We start from the raw sequence: 10,422 nt of genomic DNA, 5'->3' as shown, positions 1-10,422 counted from the left end.
TTATTGGTGCATTACCGCCACCAACTGGAATGGAATATGGATCAGGTTTATTTGCTTTTATACAAAATATAAATAAACATAAAAACCAAGCAAACAAATAAACAAACTGGAAAATAAAACAGAATAAAAAAAAATAAAAAATCCCGCTATATTCTTTTATATAATTTACTTTATTTCACAAATTTAATAATTTCATCATACAACTTACTATCTGTTTCCCTTAATAGACCTGATAAAGTAAGGTCATGATGTTTTACTTTCTTCAATTATTGAATAAGGTGACATCTCTCATTATTATATTTCCTACAGTGGATTAATACATGCTCAACTGTTTCTTGTATGCATTCCCCAGTTGGGTGTTTTCCTATTTTATATAGTGATAGTGTACTGTTAAGTCCAGTATGACCTATTCTCATCCGAATTATGATGCTTCCTTCTCTTCGATTCCTGCTCTCCCTCCTCCCAGCACCAACTCGTGTTTGTATATTGTATAAATGTCTGTTTCATTATCATCCCAATATACCAGCCATACTGATTGTGCATATGTTCTTGAGTACTTTAGCTTCTGCTTTACTTACCTGAAAATCTACTTGCTTTATTCTTAGAGTTTGTTTAGCCAGAATATCCACCTTCTCATTTCCTTCCACACCAACATGAGCCCAAATGAAACATGTAGAAATACCCATAACTTTCATACATCTTACAGAATATCTCATCGATAATATCCATCCTAACTAATGACCTGCCAGATCGTATACTTTCTAGTGATGAGTAGCTGTCTGATGCACTGACAGTGTGTTTTATTTTCTTCTCCTCGATCCACTGCAGGGCCGGGAATATTGCCAACAGTTCTGTTGCATATACTGACAATCAAATGATCACTCATTGGAATATATAAATCCTGCAAATCCTGTTTCAGGATCTTTGGATTATAAAAACACTGATTCTGGATAATGTTCCAGCATTTTTCATGCATACTGAGTTTTTTACACTGTTAAAGAGTTGGATTCCCATGCTAAACATGGACAAAGTTTCAAAAATGAAGTTGTACGTTTGATGGAGTATTTCTGTGCCAAAAATTGTCCTTCCGGTTTGTCACAAGTTTCGGAAAGATTTTTTCCAGTATGGGTCTGCGTGACGTCAGCTGGGGCAGAATTTCCTTATATGGGTCCTAAGGGCACTTCTCCCGGAAAGGCGCGGGCGCAACCGTAGACCAGACAGAGAGAGAAGAGAGCGAAAGCAGTACGCCATCAAATCACTGTGCTCGGCTTTAGGGAAGTATTTGCCGGATTTGCAGATCGTCTAATGCTTAAGGATGGAGCAGTCCCGATAAAGGTTCACAGTCATGCGTTGGAACCGCAGACGGTGAGTAAAACTGCTTCAAATGTCTGTGTGTTGTTAGCTATCAGCGCGTAAGCACAGCAAGTAAACAACATGATCACGTATAACTTAGTTAATGTATGGAGCATGCGATGCATGGTGTGTGTGTGTTTAAATACATTTGTTTAGCTGGCCACTGTAGGTGTCTGCTTGTTTATTGTAAAACCACTCCAAACAACAATACACAATCCCCCATTTCACTGTCCATCTCACGTTTTTCTAAGCAAAAACGCGTTCTGTTATGTATGCTCGTGATTCCTTAGCTCCGCCCACACGGCACGCCTCCAGCCGCTCGTTTTTTTCCGGAAAGACTCGGTACAGCCTATCTTTCTTTTATAAATATAATAAAACTAAAGACTTTTTGGAGATATGAAGGATGCAATACTACTCTATAGGTACTCAAGATTAACAGGAGATTGACTGAAAATGAGTGTTTCACCCCCCCTTTAACCCAGTATGCCATCATTCATTTCAATCTTCTGATTCTTAAAGACCCACTCCGATGAAAATCATGTTTTTCTAGGTGTTAACATGTTCTTGTGGCATTTTTCTGATGTTAGAGGACATATCTTGAGAAAAATAAGTTCAAAGTTGTATTTCTGAGTATTTCTGCATTCAAATGGCTGTGAATCAGTAGCAGACGCTAAAATGCCAGCTAAAATAGACTGGAGTTGTGACGTAGTAACTCCACTGGGCGGTGCCACAAGCTCATACTCCCCTCCGCCCCCGCGGCTCAGGTTCTGAGGAGTAGAGAAGACGATGGCGGATCAACACCTATGTGCGGTAGCGGGTTGCAATGCTAACTGTACGTTCACTCCGCCGCCGACTTGAGCGGCAAAGAAGCTCTGGCCGCCCTGTCAAGGACGCTTGTCAAAAAGTACGGGGAAGCTTGTTGACGCTTTGGCCGCTCTGACGTAGCAGCATTCTATGTTCGACCATGGGAGAAGAGAAGTGTCACACCATGAAAAGTAAACAAAATAAACAAGCAATACATTGACACTAGAAACATTTTATAATGACAGCATTTGTATAACCGTTTTGGTCACATTATTATTTATTATTATTAATAGTGAGTGCGCGCGCGCGGCCGAGGCTCTCTCTCTCTCTCTGCTATCTCTCTGCGTTCTTATATGCCCTGTCAAGCGCGCCCTGTTAAACTGGCAGGACTTAAAAACACATGCAAATGATAAACTTTCACTCTGATGGTTAAACTGCAATTAATCCGATAATGATAGGAAACCCAGCAACGGCGATGATCAGCTTCTCCTCCGTTTTCTCGGAAGCTCAAGTCGGCGGCGGTGTGAACGAGGGGGAGGGTCGTCTCCGTGCCAACGGCTCCCCCCACAACACAGAGGCGAATTGCTAATGAGCTACTGCCGCTCTGCTGAAGCAAAGTCCCAGAAAACGGCACAGGTTTTGTGATTTTGGCTAAAAACGGCATAATCATCATTTAAAGACCACTGAGAATGTTTAAAAATAGCTCAAAATATGATCGGAGTGGGACTTTAAAGGCATTTCTCCCATGTCCACCTGCATCGATGATACCGGAGATGTTTTAAATTATCCACTGCAGATTCTCAGAGCCTGAGCTTGCAAAACATCTAATCTCTTGAGGTTTGATTCTGCTGCTGACATGTAAGCTATACTTCCATAATCAAAAACAGATCTCATGTATTTTGCAGAGACTTGCTCCCCAATCCATTCCTGATAAACTACGAAGTATGTTGATGACCTTTTTACTTTTGTCGTTAACTTTATCCAGATGAACTTTCCATGTCAGTTTTCCATCAAACCAAACCCCAAGAAACCTAACAGCTTTGACCTGCTCCAGAGGTTGCCTATAAAGCTTTAAAGGGGTCATATAATGGTACATGCACTTTTACAAGTTGATTGTACTGAAGTGTGTGTTGGCAGTGCCTGTACACAACCATCATAAAATGATAAAAATCCATCCAGTGTTTTTTTTTAAATCTTCTTATATGTTTTCCCCTGTCTCAAATCAAGCCGTTCGACTGTGTGACGTCACATGGTCGGACGCCCCTCCCACGATTGTTGATTGACAGCAGCATTTCAACACAGACCCGCCCTCGCTCGTGAGCGAGCTGTCAATCATCAAAGTCCGCGCGTCATTGTTGTTACTGGAGCTCTGTCTATGAGCAGAATGGCGTCTAAGCGATTGTGGTGTTCTGCTCTTGGGTGTAATAACGAACACAGCATCATTTTGATGTTCCTAAATCCGAACCGCTGAAGACGCAGTGGCTGAGTTTGTTTTCGAAGGGAATATTCCCCACGATCAACGTCAATGCTTTCATGTTTGAGCGAATCATTAAACACACCAGACTGCTTTACACACGAGGATCAGTAAAGCTAAGAAGCTGCTCCTGAAAATAGGATTGGTACCAACTATTCGTGTTCCTGCTGAACCTCCAGAAGAACAAGTGAGTGTAACGTTTTATTGACCTTTATATTAATCTTTATATGAATCTTTGCAAATCGCTTGCTGCACGCTTCACGATGAATGCGGCTGTTTACACTCAGGGTACATTACGGCATGTTTTCTATGTACGACGTTCTCAATATAATTCATAATCCCACGTTTATAATGAACGACGCGTTATGGTTATTGTGTTATTGTGTTACGGTGTACGCAGGTGTTAAAGTTAACGTGGTAACACTACACTAAGCTTACTTTTGTAGATGGTTTATAACAGTGTCTGCTACTGATTAAGTAGTAATGAAAAAAAAAAAAAAACAGTTATAACTGCATGAAGATGAATGGTAACACAAAATTCTTAGGTGTCCTTCAACTACTGTTAGAAACATTCCTGCTGTGACCTTATGTGAGTGCTTCAGCCCTGACAGTTGTACCTAACACTGCATAGATAACGTTACGCATAATGGACAAGCCTACATTTACCGACAAAAAGTTTTTCATGACCATTAGCTGTAACATCAATCTGTCAATGAACTAACGTATACATCAGTAAACGACACATAGCGTTCGTGTCTCACTACTCTACCCTGCCAGTACACACAAAGATAGATCAAAGTGACATTATGTTAACCAACCATTCAGAAGCGTCCAGTTCGAGCCTTAATTGACGAACTTCTTCGGGCCATCATCTTGTTCCGGGTCCGACTCCGGTTCAAATTGATACGGTTGCACAAATGTGTCCTCAGAGACTCCCGCTGCCATTCTTTCTCCAAAATATACCCTCAGCTGTTGTCAAGGCAACACTCCACGTGTGTTGTTGTGTCAAAACGCCCACAGAACAGAGGGGCGGGGTGAGCAAAGCTCATTATCATTTAAAGACACACGCACTTAAACAGTGTGCTGAAAACAGAGCTGTTTTTGACCAGGTAAAATGAGTGTTTTCTTACAATACTAATGAGAATTTTTAATTAAAGTGTATTACAAACTTTTCATTTAGACCCTAAAGAATCATATTAACTTGTACAAAAATGGCATTATATGACCCCTTTAATCACCTTGTGATCTTCGCTGTTATTGTTCTGAAGCCTGTAGAGAATGTTTTTCTATGACATTGTTCAGCTTTACGTTCATGCTAGTAGTTGCTGGTTCAGTGGTTGGCTGGTTCAGATTCATGAAAATACATGCAAATACGATCACCAGATAGCGACACACATCATTGTATTACAGGGGTCAAAGCACAAAACAGTGAATAAAAAGCACCATCAAGAAACTGACTGCTCACTGCTAAGTCAATGATAGTCAGAAATCGGAAGGTCTCCTCAATGATGTGCCTCATGCTCCATTCATAGTGCCTCCGGTTTGATCTATCCTGGACAGAGATTTGCGGAAACACCAGACTACACTTATTATTTTATAAATATTTTTTGTTTATAACATATTTTATAAACAATATAAACATTTTATTTGTCAGGTAAAAATGTTTCATGCCAATTACACAATTGATTAAAAGCCAATTCAGAAATAATAAATAAATTACATCATTTACTCAAAGATGACTCTAAAAGTAAGCAATGCATTCCTGACAGAGACACACAGTGGTGTGTGAGTGTGTTTACAACACTGAAACTTGTATGGGGGATAATCCTGGTAAAGGGTCCCCAAAGACTGCTCTGACACCTAGCCTTAAATACCCAGACCAGAACAAAAGAGTTGTACCAATATTTTTTAGAGTTGTTGTGGATCAATTCATGTACCCCAGGGGGTAACATCTGGTTTCAGGGGAGAGGGGAGATATCTTGAAGAGACATCACCCAAAGAGGAGAACAGGTCTCCTCAGTTCTCAATCTTTCTCATAATAGAATGAAATTAAGACCATTTTACCAATCGCACTGAGACATTTAAAATGATACCAAACATGAAAAGAAAAACAATAGATTCACAAGATACATCATATGTGATATATAGACTATCTTAGTGAACTTTTGGTGACTTGACTCAGAGGGAGAGGAAGGGTGGAGGGAGAGGGGGATGCAGAGATAAGGAAGGAATTAAGTTTGGGCAGGACAATGTTTCTCAATCTGCTTTTTCTATCTTATATGAGTGTGCAGTCTGTGCTGCTTAGATTTCCATTTCCAATCTAGGAATTTGTACTAGATTGTACATGCCACCGGTTTAATATTGTGTCAGAGAAACATTCTGGAGTTTGACTGTGATCACTTTCAGTTAAAAAAGAAGTCCATCGATAAGAGAATTTCACTGATTTGACAAATGGATCCTCAGTGGATCAACCCATTAACAGCTTTTCAGAGCAACTGAGTCTTCCAGAATTCTAGGCATGACAAATAAACTTGTGGTTATGAGTGATGACTCAAAAGGGACTTTTCAATGCAAGCAAAGACATGACACATTAGTGACTGAGTCAGGGTTGTTTTTAAACATAGCCTAACCAGTGTCTGGGTTTTTTTTTTTTTTTTTTTTTTTTGTCCCTTGCAATGAAAACGGCACAGAATAGAAAGGTTGTGGCACGGTAGACAAAGCGCTGTGATAATCCATCATAGATATTGTTTTAATAATTCTCTCTCTCGAGTGTAGAAGTCATCATCTTCATCAGGGTTATAACATCAGAGGTGTCACAAGCTGCTCATGTCTGAACTTGTCAATGGCAGAAAGCTCATGTCAGTTTGTAAGAACCCTATCGGTGTAAGAGATTGTGTTATAGTCGGGAACAGCTCATTTAAGCTTTAGTGATGAACTAATCCATAAAAAAAACACATTTCTCTCTTTCACTCATCTTTGCCCACTGAAAGAAAAAAATACAATAGGAAAAAAAGAAGCAGTTTTAATTTTATTTATTTTTATATAAAAAGTGAACCAGGTTTATTCTCTCTTGTGTAGATTAGATGTATTATAGTAAAAGTTATTTTATTCAAAAAATAAAATAAAATCATACCAGTAATAAATCATACCAGTGAGGAAGGCAACCTTTGTTCCAAAACCAGAGCAGCTTTTAAATTCTCAACCACCTCTGGCCCCCTGGGTTACCAATCGGGTTTTTTTTTTTTTTTGGTATCCACTTGAAGTGGATTTTTATTAATATGTGCTCCGTGCACACTGTTATTATTTATTTAATGTGTGATGTTTTATGTATATTGTTTACGTGACTCTACATGGCCTCAATAATTGCCCCTTGGGGACAAATAAAGTGTTATGAAATTAAATGAAATGAAATAATTGGCAATCTCCTTTTAAAAATAGTTAATTCTATTAAATCCTTTATCCTTTTGTTTTGTTGTTTTTCACAACTTACTTGCTTTGAATGACTACACAGTTTAATTACATACAGATAAATGGAATAAATAATGTACCAATCTAATAAATGTTGTGAAATTTCATTTTTGGTAATTCTAGAATACAGTTGTTGCAATACAAAATACACATCTGATCAAAAGTAAACTTTTACATATTGGCAGGTAACATTAATACTTGAACATACTGTCACTAAATGTTATGATTATATGCACTTCTTTTGAATCTGCACATGTTAAGAAATTCTGGTCAGAAGTTTTGAGTAAATTAAGGATCCTAGACCTCAATATTTCCTCATTGGACTCTGACAGAGATCTGAATGCATTAATCAATACACTTCGTTCAGTAAACTGGAAAGACAGAACTGAAATATCTAACACAGTATACACTGGCTCAGTTTACTATAGAAACCTCAACACTTAGGAAATGATCTGCCACACTTAGAAATAAAACAATTCTGTCTTGTACAACATTAAATACTGCAAAGCAATCAATACAAATACACTAGGCTTTCAGTGACCTTTGTGCTTGAGGTGTTATGTGTTTAGTTTGATACTGTAGATCTGTCTGTTTGTTTCTCTCCTGTGTTTTGTATCCCAGTCTACTTGCAATTAATCATATACATACATACATATGTTTTCATAACTATGAAATGTTTGAATAGTTAAAAAAAACCATAATACAGCAACAATTACTGTTTTACTAATGTATCAAACAGTCTCTTCAAACTCGTAAGACTTCCGCTCATCTTTGAAACTCAAATGAAGATATTTTTAATGAAAATTTGGACTAAACCGCTCATTTCATATGGATTAGTTTTACTACTGTATCTCTTTATGAACTTTTTGAAGCGTCAGAGTAGTTGCGTATCAATCAATGGAGGAAGAGAAATCTCAGATTTCATCAAAAAGATCTTCATTTGTGTCCTGAAGATGGATGAAAGTCTTACGGTTTGGAACGACATGAGGGAAACGCTGAGTAATTAATGACAGAATTTTAAAACCCATTTATACACATCTTATTCTGTAACAGTGTCTGTCTTAACTATGAACATGATATCGGTTGATTATATAGATATATAATATTTGTATAATGTCTATAATAATGCTAAAAAATAAACAATATAAAACAATCACTTTTGCAGTGACTGAATATTTAGAAATATTTTGCTGATCAGGTAAAAGGCACTGCACCTGTTTGAAGAGAACACACTCTCAGAACTTTAACACACACAGTTACTGTCAGTAAAGTATAATTTACTCTGTTTAGTTTGTGTATGTGATTAGTGTGTGTCACCTCTTCTGTAAATCTCTCTGAAACATCCGAATGAAACTCTGGATCTTGAGAAACTTGACAGTAAAAACAGAAACGTCTGATTATAGTTTTATATAAGTGGATGAATAGTAAAGTTGATTTACTTTATTAAACTTTGTTGATATACTTTACACACCTTTATTGATTTGACACATTCAGACACCAGAGAAGATAACTTCACGTTGACTTTAAATTATATTTTAAATGGTATTCCTGCAATGCCAGCGGCTGCAGTTTCAGGACTGCATTTCTAGGATCCTATAGTTGTTTATATGTATTAGCAGTTTAAACTATTTTATAGCACTTACTATTAAAGTCTGTATTTCATTTTTCATCAAGAATGATTTAGTTGTTTAATTGTATTTAATTGATATATTGTCCTAACCCTTAAACATATCCATTGGTAACAAGTATTTAACATAATTTGTTTCAATAGATGAGCAACTATTCTGGTATTAAATTCAGTTTTCTTGGAAAGAGAATATTTTCAGTTCCATCTGATGTGGGACACACTTAAAGTGCAGTAAACTTTAAAACAATTGCGCTACAAACAATTGTGTTTATGAGTATGTTAATAAATTAAAATATCTTGAAAATGAATGCCAACATCCAGCAGTTGAATTAACTGTTTTTGCTCAATAATAACTGGAGACTGCTGACACCCAAAGTCTTGCACATTCAAGATTAAAATGGTCACACACACTCTTACGTTAAAAATAAGGTGGAAAGATAATAAAAAAAAATGAATCATTTATCCGCAGGTCTAGTCTTTGGATCAGTTTGCTTGACGTCTGAGTCAGGTCTCCTCTGTTGGAGTAGCATTAGCTAGTGGCACTATAGAAATGCAGTCCTGGAACTGCAGCCGGTATTGCAGGAATATGAAATATGTGTAACCGTGTTTTATCTTAAATATTCACAGTTTGGTTTTCCACTGTTAATGCTCTTCCATCTGACTAGTCTCGGACTCCTTTTCTGTCCCGGATCAGCAGTTTGTGTCTTATCATCTATCTTTGTCATTTCTCTCTGGTCCTGATATTCAATTCTTCTGCAGTTTGTGATTCTCCACAGATCTTCTGCCATGCATTAATTTCTCTTAAATTCTGTTTGTGCATTATCTGTTGCAGACAATAGAGGTGCAATGTAAGAGTTAAAGTTTCATTTTATTTATTCATTGCAATACAGATTTACATTTCAGTTGCATTTTGAGATTTCAATGCATTTTTTAAAATAATAAAGTAATTTTAACCTTGTAAAAAGAATCTCCTCTGCAGCTCTGAGATCTCTGTTTGTGCAGTCTGAGCTTGAGAGTTTTTTAACCCCCCCACCCACACACACACACACACACACACACCCTCTGTCAACTATAAACCCGGATATGTATACAGAATGTGACATTAGATCAGTTTCAGGATGTATAATTAAAGAGGCTACATGCGATTTTCTGAAATTTAAACTCGCGACTGACACCTGTGGCCAATAAACGGAACTGCTCTTCCTTTCTGCTCGCTCTCGTACGTGCACACTTCACAAGTCATCCGCTGCAAAGAAGTCAACATTATGTTTACAGAGGTAAGAACAGTCAAATACATATATTGTTTGAGAAGCTAAGTTTGTTTGCTGACTAGCGGTGGTGGCAGAGTGATCTGAAACGTTTAACATGAACGCGCTTGACGTCACATCCGCAGACAGCGCGCGAAATATCCGACCCGACAGAAAATAGGAAAAATAGGATACAGGCTTATAGGTGCACCTACTGTGAGCTGACAAGGTGTCAGTATGCTCATCAGGAGATGTTTGAGTCATAAATGGTAAAATAAAAAGGCTATTGTTACGTTTATTTTGGGGAAAAAGTTGCATATAGCCTCTTTAAACTGAACACAAGGTTTTGGTCAAACAGTTTGTGTTTTTTTATGACTGATACAAGAAGATATGTAGACAGCCAGTGGCAGATGGCTGTTATAGTCATTTAATGATGGCAAATGCACAAA

General features: G+C 37.6%; 1 long non-coding RNA gene across 1 annotated transcript; it reads right to left on the bottom strand.

Moving 5' to 3' along the window:
• Positions 1-8,174: 8,174 nt before the first annotated feature.
• Positions 8,175-9,431, bottom strand: LOC311098108. Its single transcript, XR_014609363.1, has 3 exons — positions 9,352-9,431; positions 8,417-8,469; positions 8,175-8,313 (listed from the first exon to the last, which is right to left on the bottom strand). It is a non-coding gene; the product is annotated as an uncharacterized lncRNA (long non-coding RNA).
• Between the last annotated feature and the right edge of the window lie 991 nt (positions 9,432-10,422).

Source organism: Abramis brama, assembly GCF_963993115.1.
Source record: "Abramis brama genome assembly, chromosome: 15".
In the NCBI taxonomy this organism is placed as follows: domain Eukaryota; kingdom Metazoa; phylum Chordata; class Actinopteri; order Cypriniformes; family Leuciscidae; genus Abramis; species Abramis brama.
This window is presented reverse-complemented; position numbering and strand designations above follow the sequence as displayed.